Raw genomic sequence first — 25140 nt, 5'->3', positions numbered from 1 at the left:
AAAACATGTGAAAAGCCTCTAATATCTGTGAATGAGATTGACGTCCACCTACAGCTCTAATCACCGAATGCCAAAAAAAATTGCATACATATTTTTGCATAAGAAATATGCAAGTTTAGCTTTTTTGCATAGAAAAACAAAGAAATCTTAAAATAAAATGAATAGTTATTGATTTTTTGAGATCACATTAATCAATGTTTAATGCCAAATCCCTCCACATAATTCCATGCCTTGTACGATAGGAACTATTAAGACATGGAATGAAGAAGTCTTCTAAATAAGCATTATTATATTACCTCTATGGTTTAAACATGATATAAAAGGAATGAGAATTGAATCATATTTCTTTGAATATAAGCTCATGTTTTATTTATCTTATGTTTAGAATCTCTCTTTGCATTTTCCCCTCCATTTGATGCAAAACATTATGCGATTTGGTTCCATACTTATCATTTTTCATAAAAGTTATTGATTTAATATTTTCATTTCTTAAGTTTTATTTTCTATGAAAGAATCTCTATTTGAATATTATGGATAAACTAAACAACTCAATTCAAGTTGTAGACATCTAAATTAGTTAAATTAATATTTAAATAGTTTAAGTCTTCCCACATAATTAATTAATTTAATTGTGTTGATCCCTTTCTTCTTAACGTTAATTACTATAATCCTATAATTAATTTAGCAAAATTAATTATTCCCCATTCTTCTAAAGTCACCTTCATCATTTTATTTCTTCTAAACCTCCATCATTTAATTAATTTTAATTAATTAACCTAATTATGTGATTTCTACATATCACTTTCTCTAATATTCATCTAGCCTAATTAATTCTCCCTTAATCATGCTTATCATTATTCTCTAATTTTATATTCCTCCACTCATTCTCTCTTATCATATCACATCCTCCTAACTTTCCCACTTGCATTCTAATCCCCATTAACCCACCCAATCAATCTCCTTAATGATTTGCACATTCCTAATCACCTTGCTTAGGGATGATTCAACTTTGTGCCATAAATGGCTTTCCCATATCATCCTCCAACCTTAAATGCTACCCACTTTGATCCTTTCAAGTAAATTCAAATTCTTTGAACATCCCCATGCCTTGTCTTCCCGAGGAATTTTTAATTTCTTTTCTCATTAAGTCTTCCCACACATCTTCTATTTTGGAATTATTAATTCCTCCTCCCTTCCCCCAAGGAATTTTGTATCCCTTTTCTCTTCCCAATGTACTTGGTGAACTCTTCCCCATGTACCTTGAGAGGTGTGGAGACAAGAAATGCCTTTATGGAAAATCTCTTGAACCCCACACCTTGTCCTCTCAATCCTTTCCCACTTTCTTTCAATCCTAGCCCTCCATTTTGAATCAATCTTGGCCCTCCATTTTGGCCTTCTCTAATATATAAATTGGAGTCTCCACTCCTCACAAATCATCCACTTCCATCATTTTCTTATGTTGTCCATTTCATCACTTGATCCTTTTCACTGCATTGTCGTGTTGACCATTTGGAATCCAAAATCATCCATCATACTATCACAATGCCAAAATATTGTCCTATCTAAATCACACACTTATCCTACTCAATCACTCAATCCAAATCCATTTGTTGTGTAGTGGAGAGAAATCCACAGTCCACCATCTCAAGGAGCAAATCAAGTGGAGCAATAGGCTACCTCTACTTCATTAAGCTCAATCAAAGGAAGATAAGAGAACTAATGTATAATGGTTGTTTTGTATATTTGAATGCATTATTTTTTGTTTTATTTGATTATACACTAACCATTAGGCCTTTAGATTTCCCCCTCTTCATTCTAGCTCACTAGGTGGGACCCACCTCCCTTTCTACTAATCTTTTTTATGGATTTTTAGCATCTTTCTCACAGGTTTAGCAGATCAGTGCCTAACACTACACTTTGGCATCTCCACAAGGCTGTTTCGCCATCTCCACCTACACTAAATGACATCTAAATTTGAATTCTTCTTGCTAACTATTTTGTGCAAAATTCCCAATCAGTGTCTGTGTTTCGTAGATCAACATCTCCGCTTTAAATTAGTTTCTATCTATTTTCTCTATTATTTTACCATTTAATCAATTAAAAGAAAAAATAAATCAAAATATTAGGTTAAAAATCACAAAAACAATTAGATTAGTAATTTTTACTTCCATAATATTCAGGATTTTAGCAGTAATTTTGGAATTTTAGACTAATTAGCTAACTTTTGGGGGGATTTATCACTTCAACATCTACATAGACGTCGACATATGTGTTGTAGAATGACATCTGTGCCACTCTATTTTCCCACTCTACCTTTAAAAATTTGAATTTTGATTCCTAGCTGATAATTTTCGCAGGACACCTCATTCGATGCCTGCACAGATGTTATCATCTGTGTTGAGCCCTTTCAACATCCTTGCAACTCTCTCATTTGTCTAAGACTAGTTATCAAATTACTAACTTTGGTTTTTTGTAGCACACTTGTCCAAGACTATTATTTTCCACTACTTAGATTTCTTTTTTTTACATTTTAGATTAGATAACATATATATGTGGGATTAAAAAGAACCATTATTTGCCATGTTTTGTGCACTTGCACATTTGTAGGGTGGACCCACCGTCACACCTATTATCCTCTCCCCTCACCTTCGTGGACCTTGGGTGATGGGAAAGGTGATTGACAATACTCACCTTTTCTTTTAGTACTTCAAATTAGGACACGTTAGGGATATCGACTCTCGCAACACAATTCCAAGCAGTGTCTTTTGAGCCACTATACAAAATACCTGGTCAAACGGTCAGAGTGCTAAGTGAATTCAATGTATGTGGAGGCCTTCTTTGCACTGATAAGCTCAGTTAGAGCCTTAAGTGTCTTGCTTTGCGGATTCATTGTTGGATTTGACCCATCAAAAAATTACTAAGAACCTTGTTGTAGTAGCCCAAATCCCACATTTGATGGTTTAGGGAGTGTGGATCATACCCCGTAGATACCCCTCATGTACTCACTCAAGATGAGACAAGAATTCCTTAGTTAAAAGATCTTCAGATCTTCGGGATAAGAGAATTTCATATGCCCGGGAAGTGAGTGTCATGGTGGGGGAGCTAGAGCTACCAAAATCTCTATCTATCCACTTGTTTGAGATATTGTTCTCATAGGGATTTGCACCTGATACAAAAGATGAAAAATCTGCAATCACGTGATACATGGGAATATTCTCAGGTTGTGGGTATCCTATAGTGAGAGTAGACCTCTAGGTTATAGGTCGACTTCCTTTTTGATGATCCTAAAACTAACGCTCAACAAGGAAAAGGGATAAAAATATTTTGGAAATATGAAATTGCTGCTACTAATAGGTGATGCACCAACTCAAAAATGACTTTCTTTGCTGCTAAACTCACAAAATACTCAAGTATTGAAGCTATATTATCTCACAAATGAATTATGCATTCTTGCAAAAATGATTCATATGAAAGGTCTAAGTTTTAATGTTTGTGAAAAGGAATAACAATGTGTTGGAATCAGGGATCACTGAGAGGGGGGGGGGTGAATCAGTGATCTATCGGTTAGCAAATTTTCAGACTTAACTTTAAACTACTGGAAGCATACACATGAAATTGAAATGCAGGAACATAAAACAATCGACCACAAAATCATAACACCATATTTTTACATGGAAACCCAAATGGGAAAAGCCATGGTGGGATTTGAAACCACAATATTATTCCACTATGGCCAGTAGTAAAACAATATTACAAAGTGGGAATGCACATGCATTTAGGCACATTGCCTAGATCTCACTGCTCAAATACAATAAGGGCTACAACCCCGAAAGGCTCACTGCTTCACTGATTAATTACAGTGATGAATTACAACAAAATGAACTCCAAAATAACATCTAAAATGCTTGGATGAGTTTTGGTTAAGTGCCAAATACACTAACTAAATCACCTCTATTGTTCTACTCTATCCTGCCCTATTTTCTATCTTAGTCAGCTACCGAAACAAGAATGTGCACGTGAAATTGCACCAAAATGGATTCTCGATCACCACTCACTCACATGCAATCATATTCTTCACCAAAAAGATCTACACTAGTCTTATATATCCGCAATCACAAAATAGATCATTTACCATATCGTCTTGCTAATGTAATGTGTAGTCATATGTCAGCTTGACCGGATCACCAAAGATAAATGTGGATCACCAAAACAATAATAAAATGATGTCTCTATGTCAGACCAATTACCCCAAACATGATTCATAGCTCTGCAATCACTGAAAAGCTTTCAAACCAAAACTGCTCTATTCATCCTAAAATACCGGTTAACTGGCTACCGGTTGACGTCCTCTTCCAGAAATCAAGATCCGTGATTACCAGATGGGAATCACATGAGGAGTTTCCATCAATGATAGCCCTAAACCAATAATAACCCATTAGAATCCACCAGATGAGTGTCAATTACCAACAATCTCCCCCTTTGGCATTGATGGCAACACTCATGAAAAATGGCAAAGTGTTGAGAACTGCACACTAGATCAAAAGAATCTCTAAGGCTCCCTCTTAGACAAAGAATTCTGAATACTATACATTTTTCACCTTTTCTCTCCCCCTTTGACAGTAATGCCAAACATGGGGTGATGTCTAAAATTTATATACAGAGATACTTGTTAGAGACTTTACAAATACTTGAAGATGTCAGAAAAAATGGTCTTCAAAAATCCTAGGTGAGTATCCCACCCGCTCTTCAAGTTATCCAAAACTGTAATAAATGCACAAAATACAATTGCATGAATTTCTACTTCATATCAAAAGAAACAAGTTGACCCATTGCCTTCATGCAGCCTACCTTATTGCTTAACATGATGTCCAACTAGTGGGAGATTAAGTTTCGGAGTTCACCAACTCTCCTCAAAATCATGTCCTTCTCCGTATTGAGACTTGAGATCTGATCATTTAGAGCCAAAATTTGTCCTTCAACATTGTTGGTTAGAGCTACATTGGGATCAAAGGACTGTGAAATACTAGCAAGTTTGCCCTGGAATACATTTATTTGCTTGTCTATATCTACAGTGAAGCAAAATTAGATAAGACATATACAATTTACCACCTTCTGTTAATGTATCTGAAATAACCTACAAACCTTTATTCAATCTCACCCTATCATCTTCAATCATCTTCTAGAATATCTACATCCTTACATCCTTAAATCAATCCAAAACTCTCTTAGTAGCAGACTTCTCTAAAGAATCAAAACTGGTATTTACACTATTAATCAACTGTAACAATTTACTAGAGGGGCTAGGATTAGAATCTAACTATACATTCGGAGCCACCTTATACAAAACATTGACTGACATCAAATGAGTTTTTTGTCTTCTGACTCAGACTTCACCAGATCCTGACTGGCCTATACTTGAACAACTACTGCAAGCATGAGCTTCTCGGCATAAGACATTTTTCCAAGGTTAAGAGGACCATCTAGATTAATGGAGATTTGAGGTGGGGTCCCTGAGACTACAGGAGTGCCAATTGTTGAATCAACAATTCATTTCCCTTGTCTACCTCAACAACCTTTGTCTCTTGTTTCTCAGGTTCCTTCTTCCCTACTTCATCCCCTTTATCTTGTGCACTGATGTTCCCACTTGGTGAACTATCATCCTTCTATATCTCAGGGGCTACTGAATTGTCTACCACCAGAGGACTATCACTGGTATCATCATCAAGAGTTGTTTTGCCTTGATCCCCCAGATGTCCCTCAATTTGAGTTTCATCCTTTTGATCACCGGAAACACCTCCTTGTTCTTCTGATTGAGAAGACTTAAATGCATCTTTGTACAAAGGATCATTTACAATTATTTTTCTCCATATATCTTTTGTCTCTTTTCTTACGTCTTCTACCTTGCCTATCATTAACCTGTTTACCCTGTTTTTGCTTCTAAATTCTTTCTTGTTAGCTTCCTTAATGAATATTTTGACTTAATGATTGTGTCAGATTCTCTTCATTTCTCTTCTAGTCCTCAATCTCCTTATTCATCCTCATCATAATGGATTGCATCTCATTATTTAATACAACACTCTCTCTCTCTCAAGCTTTTCAACTTCATCAGCTTTACCCTGATTTTCCATGATTTGATCTTCTTTCACCTTCAACTTGTCCATCAATTCCTTCCTCTTGTCTCTTGAAGTGCTCACTTGATCTTTCAAGTCATTAAGGAAATCATCAGCACCATTTAAGTTTTTCTTCAAAGAACTGATCTCATTTCTCGTTGCATCAAGATCCTCAAGTGCCACACTGAGTTGTCTCTGAAAATTGAAATTCATTGATTCAATCTCTTGGACCTTCCTAAAGAGGTTAATATTCCTCAGAGGAACTAGGCTTTAATACCAATTATTGGAATTAGGGATCACTGAGAGGGGGCAATGAATCAGTGATCTACCGGTTAGCAAATTTTCAGACTGAACTTTAAACCACAGGAAGCATACACATGAAACTGAAATGCAGGAACATAAAACAATCAACCACAAAATCATAACACCATATTTTTATGTGGAAACCCAAATGGGAAAAACCACGATGGGATTTGAAGCCACGATATTATTCCACTATGGCCATTAGTAAAAAAATATTACAAAATGGGAATGCACAAGCATTCGAGCACACTGCCTAGAGCTCACTACTCAAATACAATAAGGGCTACAACCCTAGAAGGATCACTGCCTTACTGATTAATGACAATAAAATGAACTCCAAAATAGCATTTGCAATGCTTGGATGAGTTTCGATTAAGTGCCAAATACACCGATTGAATCACCTATGTTGTTCTGCTATGTTTTGCCCTATTCTCTATCTTAGTCATCTACCGGATCAAGAATGGGCACGTGAAACTGTGCCAAAATGGATTCTCGATCACTACTCACTCGCATACAATCGTATTCTTCACTAAAAAGATCATCTACACCGGTCTTATATATCTGCAATCACAAAATAGATCATTTACCATGTCGGACTGCTAATGTAACATGTAGTCATATGTCAACTTGACCGGATCACCAAAACAACAATAAAATAATGTCTCTATGTCAGCCCAATTACCCCCAACATTATTCATAGCTCCACAATCATCAAAAAGCTTCCGGACCAAAACTGTTATGTTCATCTTGAAATACCAGTTAACTGGCTACCGATTGATGTCCTCTTCTGGAAATCAAGATTTGTGATTACCGGATGGAATCACATGAATAGTTTCCATCAATGAAAACCCTAAACTAATAATAAACCATCAGATGAGTGTCAATTGCCAACAAAATATGTCTTCATAGTTTCATACACTAAAAAATGATAACACATTCACTGACCTGCACTCTAGCATGCTAATCTTAAATCAAACATTAAAGGAATTTCTGAAAATGAAGGATTTTGATATAAAATCATAATATTTTCAATCTAAGAATTCACACACAATGCTTGAACAAGACAAATCTGAGAAGGAGATAAACTTCTTTTATTGAGAATAGGAGGTATCTGCATTACAAATCTAAAAAAATACTCATAAGCAAATGAATTACAAAGTGTGAATAATCTGCAACAACAACCACCAAAACTCAAAACTAGAGAAAAAATGAGAAGAGAAAGGGACTTATACAATAAGGCTCAAAAAATTCAAATTTAAATTTTGGCTCCTAAACATGATGTGTTGTCACCTCTGATGAAAATTAGTTACTTAACTGAAAGAGAATCTCCCCAAATATTCAGAAAGAGTTGCCAATTTGAACACAACTCTTATGGGTCGAATGTAACTGAAAATACCTCCCAAATAGGGATGTAATTGAAAGAAACAAGGAGTTATGCTCCTCAAAATCCTCCTTGACACAAACTTCATCCATTTGGACTCTCTAATTGAAACTGAACTGCCCATTATGTGACCAAATCACCTATATTTTGCTCCACATGTTTGCAAATCACCTCACCTATCTCCAAGACTCATGATAATTTTTAAAACTCAGCTACCTCTTCCTCTTGACAATGCCTTTCAAGACCAATGTAGCATTTTTCATTAATAAATAACCTTTATGATAGTGATTTATTTTATCACTTCAATAAAGTTCTACAATTTGACATCACATGCAAAAATTGTTGACCTCTATGTTGTAAAGCCTATAAAATATATAAGGAGTATAAAATTTTGGGCTTGAGTTATATGAATAAATTTTATTTTTTAATTTGAAAAAGAAAAAATAAAGGCAAAATGCCTTTACTCTTAGCAGGCTCTTTTAGGGTTTTTCAAACCCTAAACACAAAAGTGAAGAAACTATCAAAATATTCTATCTTTTCTATTTTGCTTCTTCGTTGTTTGAGGAGGGCACTGCCACCATGGAAACCCTAGGGTTTGAACCTGCACTTTTGGAGCTCAAAATCTCTATTATTCATGTTTTTACTAATGATTTGCAGGAGATTTTTGTAGTGAAATGAATGGTAAGCTTATTTTGTCTTCACTCTACTGGGAATACCATTTGTAAAGCTTTGATATTAGCATCATGAACTGTATTCTTTGCTTCTCCATAAGCACTACTCTGTATTCTTTATAGCCTTGATAGGTTCCAAGCTTTCTCTCATTGTGTTCTTGGACTCATTCTACACTTCATGTTTTAAACAGTGTTTTACATGCTTTATAATCTACACTATATCATTTGATATATTTTGCTCTTATACTGTATCTCTATCATTCTGATATGACTGTCTAGTGGTTTCAACATTGTTCAAAGGCTCTTTATATCCTTCACAGCATTGTGAGATATGTCGATGACTCCTCTTTATGCATTGTAAGTCTTTGATGCGTGATACTCACTTCATTAATACTCCTTAGATTTGCAACAATACTAATCAGTCTCTATTGTTACTGTGTTTTTCTAGTCTTATAGACTACTCTTGAATGATCATAGCATCTGTTCATGCATAGTTATGTAAAAACCCTAACTCTTACTTGTTGAAGTTTTATATCTGCACATTCACTGTCTTTTGAAGAATTTTACTATCTTTATTGAATTTCAAATGCCCTTGAGATTGCAATCTCAAACTATAGCAGTGACTATACCATGCTCCGATCCTTCTTTACTATTACAAGACAATACTTATGCCTTTGAAGGTTGTGATCTCATGTCCCTGAGAGAGCTATCCTTTGATGATCGCACCTTTCGGGTCACCATGTGCTACTTGTAGCTTGCAACTGTTCATTAACGTCTTAATATTTTCACATTGAATGTGAATGACACTTCTCACAAACCTAAATAAGATCCTTTTCCTACTATTCAAAACAAAACATTGTCTTGTATTGTGGCTACTATTGTTATGTCTATGCTATTATTACTTCATTGTGCAAATGGTCTTCTCTCTACCTTTTACAGTCACAATCTTTTGTGCTAGGATAGTCTAAAAGGTCAATCACCACTACTTATCTTCATTTGTACATTATCTTCATTTGCACATGTTCTTTGACTTTGAAAAATTTCTATATTGTGTTCATAGAATAATAATAGACCTTGCCTTTGAATGCTAAAAGATTGCTCTATGATGCTCTCTATGTGAGAATGACCTCTTGTGTCTTGAAGAATTGTCAAAGGTTTTGTATTATGTATTCACTACTTTGTAACTTCTTATTGTAGCTATCTGACCTTTTTTACTATGAGAAACATTGTGATAAGGCTAATGTGACTGTCATATATTGATGCGGCCATAATAGGTAAAAACCCTCAAAAGAGTCAACTGGCTTATGCAGCAAGAGAGACACAACAAAAGAAGTAAGAAAACATAACAAATTCACATAAATAGATTATATTAAAGCCTTATAACTTCCAACAATCATCCAGAAATCATCAGATTATCATTAAAGAACATCTGGTAATTAACCGGTTACATCCAAGCTTCAAGCCAGATGCAATCCAACCGAGACTCTAAGAACCAACCAGATCACAACATGTGAATCTCAATCCTTAATCTCATTTATACTTCCTCTACCCCTTATAAATGAATTTATACCCACCAGAACACTTCCAGGTCGGCCTCATAAGATTACAGCCACCAATGCAAAAAAATAAAACATGTAATTAGGTTGGCCCTAAGAATTAAGAAAGTTTTTCGAAAAATAACAACCAAGTGATGCAGTTCAGGGGGAAGGTGGGCCACATGCCAAAGAACATCAGACAAGACCCAATATGGATCCACATGCCAAGAATCACATTGGTAATGAAGGAAAACCAACTGGTAAGCATAAGAATTGTCCCGGAACCCAGAAACAATCAACTGAAGGCGATAACTGGCCGGTAAAGGACCCAAATGAACTAGAAATATGGAATCAAGCACATAGAACCATATAGAAATTGAAAATAAGATCTTCCATGAAGAACAAGCAACTACCAGTGCATACCGGTAAGAATACAAAAAACTGCATAAAGAACTAAACAAGAACAAAATTGAAAGGAAATATTTTTGGTTGATGCAAGATTTCTCATCGACTGGGGATGCTCCTGCATCAAACAACCCAAGTAGAAAAATATGTTGCATGAGAGGCAACTCATGAACATCTAAAAGGATTCAGAATAAAGTTCCCATGCTCATTTATGATCCAAAACATCTTCTTTATCTGCCAACCTTTGTTTAACTCTTTTGGTGCCTCAACCGGTTTCTCTAAACTCTGGCCCTCTTTGTTTCCCTTTCTTTTCTTCAGATCTATACATTGTCTCTATTTCTGTAACTCTGATTTGGTTCTTCCACAAGACTTCATTTGATTTGTCACCATCATCTCTTTGTCAACCAGTTCCATCTGTCTATCAGGCTCGACTATTAGATCCTTTTGCAAGCTCCTGTCACCCTCTGATATAACCTCTGCAACTGGTTCTATCAGGTCTTTCTTCAAACCCTTTGATATAACCTCTGCCACTGGTTTCTTAGTATTGCAACTTATCTTTGGACTCAGATTCTTCACCTCCTCTTTCTACTTCAAGTAAATCAATGTGAACTTTTGTCCATCATTTTCAATAGTAACTAGGTTTCTTCTACAGCCATAAATAGCTCCTCTATCATACTGCTAAGGTTTTCCCAACAAGACATGACAAAATCCCATAGACACAACATCACATAAAACTTCATCTCTGAAAGGCCCAATATTGAAACTCACCAAACACTGCTCCTTTATCTCTATCTTCTAATCATCTTGTAACCAACTTACCTCATAAGGAGAAGGATGCTTAAGCCCCTTCAACCCAAGCTTCACAACCATCTCCTCAGATACTAAATTATCAGTACTTCCATTATCTACAATGACCTTGCAACACTTACCACCTGATTTACACACAGTCCAGAAAAGACTCTTCCTCTGAGTAGATCCGGTATCCTTTCTTTTGAACATAAGGGATTCTTCTTGCTCCAGTGCACAGTCAGATCCAATACCATCACCTTTCAGTTCCTCACTTTCCCCATAGCTTCTTGCCCTTCCTTGCTTACATTCATAGGATCTATGTCCAGTTTTTCCACACTTGAAACATTTGCCAGGAAATTCTCTACCGGTACTGCTACTACCTTTTCTCGATGTCTTTTGTTCCGGTTCTTTACTCCACTTAGGTTTTGACTCCTATTCTTCAACCAGTTTCTTCATACTATCACTCATCTTGAGTTTCTCCTTTCCCTTATTCAGTTGTCTTCTCCTCACCTTCTCCTCAACCTTTAAAGCATACTGGTAAGCTTCTTCAACTATGGAAACCTTCAACATACTCATCTCATCTTGAATGTTAAAAGCAAGTCCATTGATGTACCTTGCCACCTTTTCTCTGTCCATCTCTCTATGTCCAGATCTAATCACCACCTTTTAGAATTCCTCACTATATTCCTTCACAGTCATGTTTCTTTGTTTCAGGTTTTGCAACTTCTTGAAAAACTCCAATTCATAGTCTCTCAGTATGAACTTCGCCTTCAATCTTGCAACAATCTGTCTCCATCGGGTGATCTTCAATTCACCATTCTCCACTCTATCTTTTTGCAATTATTTCCACCATTAGGTTGTTACTACTTATTAATTTACCATTAGTTTTATATCCAAAGTCATTTTATATACTCTAGTCAGTTACTACTACCGAAATATTTAGTCGGTAAGCATAGTGCAATCGGTTATAGAAGAAAGTAGTCACAGAGACTAGTATACACCAAGCTGTCTACCGAGTAACATTCTATGTCTATCGAGTTGCAATAATGATACATCGAGTTGATATACACTGAGTGAAATGTTTTACCAGATTCATTGAACCTAGACACATGTGGAAACGTGTTACAAGATCGAGGAGCAAAAGAACCGTTATCACATTGGAAATTATACTTAAGGATTGTGTATGATTTTGAGGTCATCTAACCAATGAAATATTTTGTATGGTTATTCATTCAATAAATCATGTTTGTAAGATCAAAGCAATGAACCAGATCACCGACATAAGAGATCTATTTATACAGCATGGATTGGGATCAGATATATATATAGAGGTATGTGTGTATGAGTGTGAAGATAGACATATGTGAAAAGTAAAATCATGGGGAAGCACTGAGTATTGAGACTGTCAGAGACACAGAGGTCACCGAGAAGGATTTCAGAGAACAGTCAAAGAATAGAGTAAATAGAAGGGTTTACTGAGTTACTTTATGGGCTACCGAGGTATGCTATAAGCAAGGTAATCTCATTTTGAGCACATAGAATCTGCTATAACATTCCTAATGTAAAGTTGCAGATATTTGTAAAGATTTTATTGTAATATTTTGAAGTTGTAAGAGAAACCTTTAACAGGGTAAAAGACTCTAACAAAGTCTATAAATTGTAAAGCCTTTAACCAGGTGCAACATTTAGAATAAGTGTTGTAAAATCCTTTAGCAAGGTAGATCTAACGATCTTGATACTCCTAACAGGGTAAGCTATCAGAAATAGTTGAACATGTAGCTCTAACCAAGCACTCTTTATTATTGCAGTAGTGAAGTTGTGGGTGCCATCCCCACCGCAATTTTTCTCTCTAACCAAGAGTTTCTGCATAACCAAAATATATGTGTTATGGAATGAATCATGTATTATTGTTATTTATTCGTTTTAGCTTTATGTTATGTTACAACAATTTTTGGTTTATGCATAATAGTAAAGATATTGTTGAAGAAAAGTTTTGAAGTACTAATTCACCCCTCCCCTCTCAGTACATTAACTTTCCATATTGGGCCTAACAATTGGTATCAGAGATTGAATCTTGGAAAAGGGTTTAACATCCTAAAGAGAAAGATCTTATCAATGGAAGGCTATAAACAATCTTAGAGAATTGTGTATCTGCAAGAAGAGTTGGATCATGCTAATCAAGTGATTGCACACATGCAAAGACAAATGCAAAAATCATTGAAAGTTAGAAGAAGATTATCTGATGATTTATAGGACTCTCAAGAGCTAGTGGAACAAATTGAAACATCATCTAAGAATAGTATATCTAAAGAGATGATTGGAAAACTAAAAGAAAAGAACAAAGCACTGACTGATCAACTAAAAGCAATGAAAAGAGGACATGAACATTTCAGCACATAGATGATTGAGAATCTTGATGCATTAAGGACAACCGAGGAGAAAGTAAGAGATCTAGAAAGAGAAAAACAACAGCTTGAAGCATTAGTATCTGAAAAGAATGATGAAATCACAAGGTTAACTGGAATTCAAAGTAATCTGTTAGATCAATTGGGTTATGCACATCATGAAGCAAATCTGAAAGATGATGAGAATCAAGCATTGAAACTTGAAGTATCAAGGTTGACCGATGAACTTGAAATAGAGAATAAATCCAAAGAAAAACTGAAGATGAGTTATGAAGCATCAAAGATGTTGGATGAGAAACTGAATACAAAAAGACCCAAAAAAGTTGCAGGACTCGGTTACAAAGGAAAAGACTCTAACGAGAAGGGAATCCACACTACCAAGAAAGGAGAATCATCAAAGCAAGCTGGAAACAAGAAGAACATCAAAGGAAAGAAGCCTATTTGCAACTACTGTGGAAAACAAGGACATACTGCTAATATGTGCCAAATCAGAAAAGGTAAGCAACCGAATGTCATTAGGTCTAATGGTTATTGTTACAATTGTAATAAATATGGTCACATATCTAACCAATGTAGGACAAAGTCTGTTAACAATTATCAAAAGGCAAAATTCAAAGGGTTTTGTAAAAACTGCAATAGATATGGACATAGTACCAAGAAGTGTTGGTAAAAGCAAAAGAATTATATGCGGTTTGCACACCGAGCAAATACTGGAGGCTACCGAACTCACACAGATCCTTACTGACAATATTCTGCAGTACCATGGGATTACAATACAAGGATATGGTGTGAATGTTGTGGAAGATATGGACATATAAGTGCCAACTACTTTATAAGGTTTGGAATGAACAACCGAAGATCATGAAGAAATCCTGGTATGGCATGTTTTCATTGTCACAAAGTTGGACACTTGGCTAGAGATTGCAGAGATCAACCTAGAGGAGACACTGAGGAAATAAAAGACAAATTACAGATGATTTGGAGAAAGAAGGAAATTGTGTCAAATAAAGAAAGCACCTTACCTACCGAGTTAGGTGCACCTATTCCAAATTAATCAGTAAAGGTATGAAGGGACTGCATTCTTTCGAAGGTTAAATCTTAACAATTCCTATTTTATCATGTACTTAATTCAAAAATCTACATAGCTAAAGATGCATTAGGAAATTTGAAATTTTATCAAGTCTTTTTGAGCTCTAGTCAAGTCGGTAAATACAGGAAGCCTGTCTAGTCGGTAAACACAGGAAATCTGGCTACTCGGTAAAAGCACAAAAAGAAAGGTAAATTGGTTTAAGGGAACCGAGTGCATTTAATGCTTTCTAACCTAACTGCATGAAGCCCGATAAGGTATATTGTGTACTTAAAGCACTTTGTGTGGTCATTTTTCAATTAACAAGTTTTCAGACAGTAGAGCAAAGTGATTCAAAGGCGATCAAACCACCTCTTGGGCAAATTTCAAGGTATTTACACATCGATCTCAAGCATTTCTTAGAGCTAGCTACCGGGAAATATCAGTTGTGATTATCTACTTTATATTTGTTTTCCGTTTGAAAGTCTTCAAACCCTATGAATCTTTTGTTAAGAGATTATCTGAAATTTGCAATGGCACCTAAGATCCAGAAGCCCATTGTTGTTGAGAACATTGAAAATCCCTCACTGAAATATTCTCTAACTCCCAAAGTAGCATCTGAACCGGATGATAAAACTGCATTTTCACTCATTCAGGATAGGGTTTTACTAGTTGAGGATGTCAAATTCTTCACTAAGTGTCATGTTGAAATCAAGGACACATATGATGAATTGTGTACCGATGGGAAATTGGATAGCAAGTATGAACACATCAAAATCAAGGGATTGATCTAAGCCCTAACCTATCCCCGTGTCTTCAAACCCCAATGGGTCAAGTTTGTTCTGAGCAGATTTCATGATGATTTCATGTGGTTAATGGAGCAACCATTCAAAATCACCAAGGAAATAATTCATTTGATCACCGGTTACCCTATTTTTGATCATGCCCGAGCTCAAAAAATGATATCACAGAAGGAATTGGTCACTCTAACTGAAGTTGAATCAGATTACAGAGGATTGAAATTGAACAATGTAACAGATGCAGAGCTGAAGTTTGCCATTAGAGTAATAGGTTATTGTTTCTTCCAATCGTCAAGGGAAAACAGTGTGCCCTGTGCAACAGTCGATTTAGCATATAAAATTGTGAAGAAAGGAATGAAAATTGATCTTTGTGAAGTATTGTTGAAAAACCTATTTGAGAATCTAAACACCATAAGGAAGCCGAAGAAGAACAACTCGGATAATACACTGAAGTTTGGATCACTTCTGGTATGCATGTTTTTCTATTTTGAGAAATTATTTCCATCAGTCGTTAATGTAGTTTGGGAGCTACACTGACCAATCACCCATCAAATTAATGACTTCATCAAAAGACTAGGTGATAACTTTAATGATATTATGGATGATTATTTCAGCAAGTTTCAAGAAAAGATGCATAACAGGTATAGAATTCCACCCCAGTTAGTAGAGAAATACAAAGATGACATATGCTTTGAAGTGGACACCGACTACTGCTATGTTAATGTTGTGGAACCAAGAACTCAATATTTGCCACCTATGGGTTATGAGATTGATTTTCACATCACACAACAACAAATAGATGCTTTTCTTACATTACCAAGGCATGCTACCAAGTTGAGATATGGAACATATGAAGAAGTGAAGGAAAAAGTTAAGATGGGCATTGTAGTACCCAAGGCTACAAGGAAGGCAACAAAAATGATCAAGGCATTAATGGAGAAATTCGGAGAAGGTTCTTCCTCCACACCTATCAAGGGCACTACAGTAATCACTGAGGAGGAATCTAAAGCTCAAGAGGCAGCTATTACACTGAGCACTGAATTGCCTAAAGGAAAAGTTTTGAAAAGAAAGAAACAGGATACATCACAGGTATCACCGACTCCTTCAATAAAGCGCCCAAACACAAGATCATCTGCAACATCATCAAGTAAGAAACCAAAGAATGTTGTCGTAACCAAGGTAACAAAAACTTACAAGAAATCTACTCGGAGACTCATTTTGACTAAAGAGTCCAGTGACACCGAATCTGAAGATGCAAACAAATTTCAAATTGTCAAGAGTAAAAAGGTAAATGTACATAGTGTTGAAAATTTTTGTACTAATCTGAAGCAATATGGTGGATTTGGAGCATTCAGATATGCTAAGTATGAATCCAGATCTATTGATGAAAAGAGACAAATAGAAGAAACTATCGTCTGCACACTTCTGAAATTTTGATTGATCCCATTGGAAGTATCTAAGTCTCTTCCAAATGAATTATATTTGCATATTGATAATAGGTGGAAGTATGCCATGGACTTAGAGAAATAGATGAGAGAAAGAAGTCTGGTACATCTTTTTCCAGACATGTCAGTATATGAGATCACTGAACATCTGAAAAACTGCCACACAAAATTCCTAGTCAAGCAAAGAGCCTTGAAATTGATGAATGGCCTTTACTTGGATGTAGAGAATGAGACCAAAGAAAAATGGCAGTAAATCTTTCGAATCAAGAATGCTGGTGAGCAAGATAAAGTTGAAATAGTTGATGTCACCGAGCAAGATCCTGATATCACCAAGCAAGACCCTGTTGACACTATACAAGTTGATGAGGATATCATGGACACCGAGGCACCTAAACAGGAAATGATAGAAGAGAATGCATATGCCAAACTAGTATCCAGTGAGTCAGTTTTGGAACAAGTTCAGCCCTATCCTCTGGTCACTCAACCCGCTCCAACCGAGGCCCCTCAAGATACTGAGCAAGGAATAGAGGGTCACAAGTCTACAGAAGGAGAAACTACTTCTCAGGCCATCGAAGAACAGTTTTCTCAAGCTCCTTCTAGCACTGAAAATGTTACATCTGAGACCCCAAGCACAGAAGCACCAAAGGACACAACAAAGGCTACATCAGAGGTTCAAGAAATTGATAAAAGTGTTGCCTCTACCGAGCAACCTACCGACGGTCAACAAGCCTCACAAGCCATTGTATTAGTTCAACCAGTGAAAGGTAAAGAATAGAAAATGAAAAAGCATAGTTTCAAATTAGATTTGTCAAAACCAATAGTGTTGCCGAATGTAGACATTTCCAAATTAAAAGGGAAAGCACTCATTGAATTTAGTGAACTATGCAAAGCCAAAGCAGAACAGGAGAAGCAAATGGCTATTCAAAAGAAAAACAGAGTACTTTAGAAGGTGAAAGCACTATTAATAGATATGCTACCTGAAGCTATAGTGACAAAAGATGCAGCCATCCACATTCAATTGGATGAACTCCTAACTAAAATAGAGACATCTGGAGTAGACACATTTGAATATTTGAGCAAGTTAAAGGACAAAGAGCTCACTGCTAAAATGATTGAAGAGGTACAGAAGGCTATTGCTATTGGCAAAGTAAAACTTGTCAAATTTATTACTGAGTTGTCCCCTCAACTCAAGCACATTCTTTATTTATTTCAGAAACTCTGTACATTTTCTTTATTCATTCAAGATATCAAAAATAAAATAGAAGTGATTGAGAAAGAGATCACCAATCTCTCAAATAAGTTGACCACTAAGCCAAATTCTATTCAGCATTTTTATACAAAGTTACAAAAGCTCATGGCTCAACAATTGGAACTCAGGAATGAAGAGCACAAGATAAGGATGGACATAATGACTCTTCAGACATTATTCATTCCTCATATTTCATCTGTCGAAGAGCAGATCAACAAGGCTACCTCCCTATCCACTCAGCAAGAGGGAAGCACCTTAGATGGACTAATTTCACTGTTAGCTGACATTGCAACTCAGAATTCACTCATGGACAGTGTCAAGGATGCCCTCTCTACCGCTCTCACCGATGCCAAGACAAAGTATAAATCCATTTTTGACCAATTGCCACCGCCGAATGGTAACTAAGTTTTGATGTTTGTCAAAAAGGGGGAGTGAGTATAGCATCAAAGTATCAAAGAGGGAGTTTTGTATACAGGGGGAGTATACCAAGCAGAATAGAGTATCCAAACAAAATTTTGATAGCATGGACCAGTGAACCGAGTAGTTATCACAGAACATTGATCACCAAGAATGCAAAATCAGAGTTTTGTACAGTATATTGATAAGGGGAGTATATCTGAAACATACCATTTTGTTCACTAATGTATATACTATCTGTTTAGTTAAATTTTGTAAGTATACAGATTTTTGAGTTATGACTTTGAAAGTAGTTTTGTCAAACATCTCAACTAATGTCAAAAGGGGAGATTGTTACTACTTATTAAGTTGCCATTAGTTTTATATCCAAAGTCATTCTATATACTCTACTCGGTTACTACTACCGAAATATTCAGTCGGTAAGCACAGTGCAGTCGGTTATAGAAGAAAGTAGACACAAATCCTAGTATACACCGAGTTGTCTACCGAGTAACATTCTATGTCTACCGAGTCACAATAATGATACACCGAGTTGATATACACCGAGTGAAACATTTTACCAAATCCATTGAACCTAGACACTTGTGTGGAAACATGTTAGAAGATCGAGGAGAAAAAGAACCATTATCACATTGGAAATTGCACTTAAGGATTGTCTATGATTTTGAGGTCATCTAACCAATGAAATATTTTGTATGGTTATTCATTCAATAAATCATGTTTGTAAGATTGAAACAATGAACCAGATCACCGACATAAGAGATCTATTTATACAACATGGATTGGGATCAGATATATATATATATATATATATATATATATATATATATAGTTATGTGTGTATGAGTGTGAAGACAGACATATGTGAAAAGTAAAATCATGGGGAAGCAATGAGTATTGCGACTGTCAGAGACACAGAGGTCACCGAGAAGGATTTCAGAGAACAGTCAAAGAATAGAGTAAACAGAAGGGTTTACCGAGTTACTTTATGGGTTACCAAGGTATGCTATAAGCAAAGTAATCTCATTTTGAGCATATAGAATCTACTATAACATTCCAAATGTAAAGTTGCAAATATTTGTAAAGATTTTATTGTAATATTTTGAAGTTGTAAGAGAAACCTTTAACAGGGTAAAAGACTCTAACAAAGTCTATAAATTGTAAAGCCTTTAACCAGGTGCAACATTTAGAATAAGTGTTGTAAAATCCTTTAGCAAGGTAGATCTAACAATCTTGATACTCCTAACAGGGTAAGCTATCAGAAATAGCTGAACATGTAGCTCTAATTGAGCACTCTTTATTATTGCAGTAGTGAAGTTGTGGGTGCCATCCCCACTGCAATTTTTCTCTCTAACCAAGAGTTTTTGCATCACCAAAATATTCTCTACCAGTACTGCTACTACCTTTTCTCGATGTCTTTTGTTCCGATTCTTTACTCCCCTTAGGTTTTGACTCCTATTCCTCAACCAGTTTCTTCATACTATCACTCATCTTGAGTTTCTCCTTTCCCTTATTCGGTTGTCTTCTCCTCACCTTCTCCTCAACCTTTAAAGCATACTGGTAAGCTTCTTCAACTATGGAAACCTTCAACATACTCATCTCATCTTGAATGCTAAAAGCAAGTCCATTGATGTACCTTGCCACCTTTTCTCTGTCCATCTCTCTATGTCCAGATCTAATCACCACCTTTTAGAATTCCTCACTATATTCCTTTACAGTCATGTTTCTTTGTTTCAGGTTTTGCAACTTCTTGAAAAACTCCAATTCATAGTCTCTCAGTATGAACTTGGCCTTCAATCTTGCAACAATTTGTCTCCATCGGGTGATCTTCAATTCACCATTCTCCACTCTGTCTTTTTGCAATTATTTCCACCATTAGGCAACATGCCTTTTCAACTTGGTCTGTGCCAACTAGACTGATAGTTCTGATACTTAATGTTAAGTACAGATGCCAAGCTAACAAGATGAGAGGGGGGGGTGAATCATACAAACTTAATCTTCCATAAAAACAACAGATTCAACCTCGATAACATATACTTCAACAATATAACCAAAATTGCTAAACATGCAAACTCATAAGCATATAAACATCATAACACTCATAACACCAGATTTAACATGGAATCCCAAGTAGGGAAAAACCATTGTGGGATTTTGGACCCACTAAGAAATATACTCTTCTAGAGTATGCTCGGTTAAAAGAAAATCCTGTTAAAGATTACAAACACATTGCTAGATGTGACCCAATTAAGGGATTTCCCTCAGATCTGTTAGGATCTTCACCTTGTTAGAAGTGACCTTATTAAAGGATTTAAAACACTCAATCAGAATGTCACCTTGCTAGAGGGTTTTACAAATAATATTGGTAAGTCCACTCGGTTAAGAGATTTTCTGTCACTTCACAAAATAACAGTAATAAAAATTTATCTACAACTTCACATATAAAATGCTATAGCGGATTCTTATTTGCTCAATACAATCTAGTCATAGGACTTATCTTGTCCATATGTTGGGCTCTATACTCTATTATTCAAATAGGTCTTCAAGCTTCTGTGCTTGGTAATCACTATGTAGCATCCCTGTGCATACACTTGTCCGCATACATTGTTTATCAATAGTTCCTTATTTATAAACAATTGCTAACCGCTTAATCTCCTTGATCACATATCCCATGATCAATCATAGCCATCAGATCTTCAAACTTGACCAAGTTCAATGTATCCTTTGATTTGAAAATGTTTTACCTCGCCTTGGAACTTGCATACATTTCTTAGAACTTTTGCTAAGGTATTGTGGTTCAATCTGCGCTGTATATCTTTTTGTCGATTTTCCTTTCCCATAGATTCTTTAACAAACTTCATGCACGATATACCAATCATTTAATCAATTCGAGCTCATCAACTTCCTTCATTAAATAATGCTTTTAATCATTTAATGCATTCTATTGCATCTCGGTTGCAACTCGGTAAATACTAAACTTCACTCGGTAGACATTCCGCCTTCATTAACCAATAGCGATAACCTTAGGGTTTACCGACTAGGTTCTTTGCTCGGTAACATAGTATAGTATTAACCTTACAATCAACAACATATGTAGGATATCCAAACAATCTAAACATCATGATCTCATCATTGTCTGACTCGGTAATAGTTGCCCATTGAATAACTTATTCCTCCCCTTATTCATCACATTCTTTCTGTGTCTTTTACTGACATCTTTATACTCACCAAATCATACTTCTTAAGACATGGCAACATCATACTGAATTAGAAAATCAATTTCTTGACATCAATGACAAAATAATAATATTAAGACAGTAAACATCATTAATCAGTTATATCCATAATCATCAACAACCTTCTCAATATCCTTATTGAAATGCCAACAATCTCTTATTGTCTGTTATAATGCCAACAATCTCCCCCTTTGGCATTGATGGAAAAACTAATTAATTTGACCTAATTGATTCATATTACTGTGAGATTCTGAAATGCTCTCCCCCTATCATCAGACTTCTCCCCCTTTGACAACACTGCCAAAAAGTAAAAGAGCTAAAACATGATTTCTTCCGCTGAGAAGTGAATTCCCTGCTGTTATGTGTCAACTCAGTCTCGGTCAGAGCATTATGTCTTCAATTCCTGTTCCCTGTATTTTTTTCTTGCACACCTTTAGAAAAACATCCTAAAGTGTGTAAATGAGCATCAATCCACACATAATATTCTGTATATTCATTGAATTTATGCTTTCACTGAACTCTGTCAGTGAGTAGAAGATAGGGGTAGGACCCCTAACTTGCTTTTGATATACTCAAAAGTGTCCCTTGGTAGTGGCTTGGTGAAGATATCTGCTATTTGTTCCTTTGTGCTAACATACTCCAACACCACTTTCTTCTCTTGAACTTCTTCTCTAAGATAATGATATTTGATAGATATGTGCTTTGTCTTAGAGTGCATAACAGGATTCTTTGAAATGTTAATGGCACTAGTATTTTCACAGAATATAGTTACTAGCTCGGTAACTTTCTCATTTATACCTTCCAACAGTTGTTTGATCCATGCTATTTTGGTGCAATTCAATGCTGCAGCAACATATTCAGCTTCTGCTGTTGACTGTGAAACACATCCTTGTTTCTTACTAAGCCAACTCACTTGTCTTTCTCCTAAAAAGAAAGCTCCTCCACTTGTGCTTTTTCTGTCATCAATGTTGCCTTCCCAATCAGCATTAGTATAAACTTTTAAATCAAAATCATTTCTCTTGTTATATACTAAGCCATAATCTTCAGTGCCTTTCAAGTATCTGAAAATTCTCTTGATTGTTGTCATGTGTGTTTCCTTGGGATCTGCAAAAAATCTTGCAACTATACCTACTGCATGTGCTATGTCTGGTCTACTGTGAACAACATATTGTATCTTTCCAATCATGGATCGGTAAAGTGTCTCATCAACAGATGCAGATTCATCATTCTTTGATAGTTTACAGTTGGTAGTCATAGGAGTACTTACTGGTTTTGAATCCTCCATTCCAAATTTCTTCAAGATTTCCTTTATGTACTTGGATTGAGTAATGAAAATCTCATCTTTCATTTGTTGTATCTGTAAACCTATAAAATACTTTATCTCACTGATTAATGACATCTCAAATTCTTTGCTCATTTCATTTCCAAAGTTCTTGCATAAAGAGTCATTTCCACAAAAGATAATATCATCAATAAATATGGCTGAGATCAGTATTCCATTTTCATCATTCTTCATGTACATATTGTTGTTTTCACTTGTCCTTATAAAACCAATCTTGATTAAATAAGAGTGCAATCTTTCATACCATGCTCTAGGTGCTTGTTTCAGACCATACAAAGCTTTGTTCAATTTACATACCTGATCTTTATTCTTGTCTTCAACAAATCCTTCAGGTAGTTCAATATAAACTTCTTCTTCTAATATACCATTTAGAAATGCAGATTTGACATCCATTTGATATACTTTGAAATTTTTGAAAGAAGCATATGCCAACAATGTTCTTACTCCTTCAAGTCTTGCCATAGGTGCAAAAGTTTCACCATAATCAATTCCCTCTTCTTGAGCATAACCTTTGCAAGCTAGTCTTGCTTTATTTCGAATGACCTCACCTTTTTCATTCAGCTTGTTTCTAAAAGTCCACTTTGTACCGATTACATTTTTGTCCTTCAGTCTTTGGACCAGTGTCTATGTGTCATTCTTCTTGATTTGATCAATCTCTTCTATCATAGTATTTATCCAATCTTCACTATTAAATGCCTCTTTCACTATTCTCGGTTCAAATTTAGATATCAGACATGTGTTATGTCTCAGTTTGTTCCTTGTCATCATTGGATCATCTTTCTCTCCTATAATTTGACTTGCTGCATGATTCCTTCTGACATATTTGGCTAATACAGGCTCGGTAGGCTCTGTATGATCTTCTTCATCACTTGGTAACTGGACATTATCTTCATTTTCTTCAGCAGCTTTCTCGGTAGGACTTCTCGGTTGAACATAGACAAATCCTTCATAATCTTCTGGTTCCATAGAATTTCCTTCATCATTTCTTTCTGCAAATTCATCAATTTTCACATTTGCACTTTATACTATTTTGTTAGATGATTTGATCAGACATTTAAATGTTTTACTTCTAGAAGAATAGCTAAGAAATGTTCCTTCTTCACTTTTCTAATCAAACTTTCCATTTCTATCATCTTTGTGTACATAGCATCTACTTACAAATATTTTGAAGTAACTTACATTAGGTTTCTTGTCATACCAGATTTCATATGGCGTCTTCAAAGTTCCTTTCTTCAGTTGTACTCGGTTTAGGGTGTAAACTGTTGTGCTTATTGCTTCTCTCCAAAATGTTTTTGGCACTTTCTTTTCAATCATTAGGGTTCTGGCACAATCCACAATAGATCTATTTCTTCTCTCAGCTATCCCATGTTGTTGTGGAGTTCTCAGTGCAGAGACTTGTCTTTTTATACCATGATCATTGCAGAATAAGTTAAATTCATCAGAAATGAATTCTCCTCCTCTATCAAATCTAAGACATTTCAGTTGTCTTCCTGTTTCATTTTCAACTCTTGCCTTGTACCATTTAAACATTTGAAAACCTTTTGATTTTTCTTTTAAAAACACAACTGACATCATCCTTGAATAATCATCCACAAATAATATGAAATATTTATCACCATAATAACTTTGAACTTTCATAGGACCACAAAGATCAGTGTGCACAAGATCTAAAATTCTCTTAGAAGTGTAGGACTTACTTGTAAAGCTTGATCTTGTCATCTTACCCATCTGGCATCCTTGGCACATAGCATTCTCAGGTTTTTCCAAACTTGGTAGACCTCTTACTCAGTGCTTCTTACTTATTTTGATCAAATTATCAAAATTTACATGACAAAACCTTTTATGCCATAACCAGGTATCATCTATCTTTGCATAAAGACACTTGTTCTGAGTTGAGTCAAGGTGAAATGTGTTACCTTTTATTTGTGTCCCGGTAGCAGCTAACTTTCCATGCTTGTCATGAACATTGACAATTCCTTTCTGAAA

The sequence above is a fragment of the Cryptomeria japonica genome, chromosome 4 (genome assembly GCF_030272615.1).
Source record: "Cryptomeria japonica chromosome 4, Sugi_1.0, whole genome shotgun sequence".
NCBI lineage: Eukaryota > Viridiplantae > Streptophyta > Pinopsida > Cupressales > Cupressaceae > Cryptomeria > Cryptomeria japonica.
The sequence above is the reverse complement of the archived record's forward strand: the minus strand, read 5'-3'. Positions refer to the sequence as shown.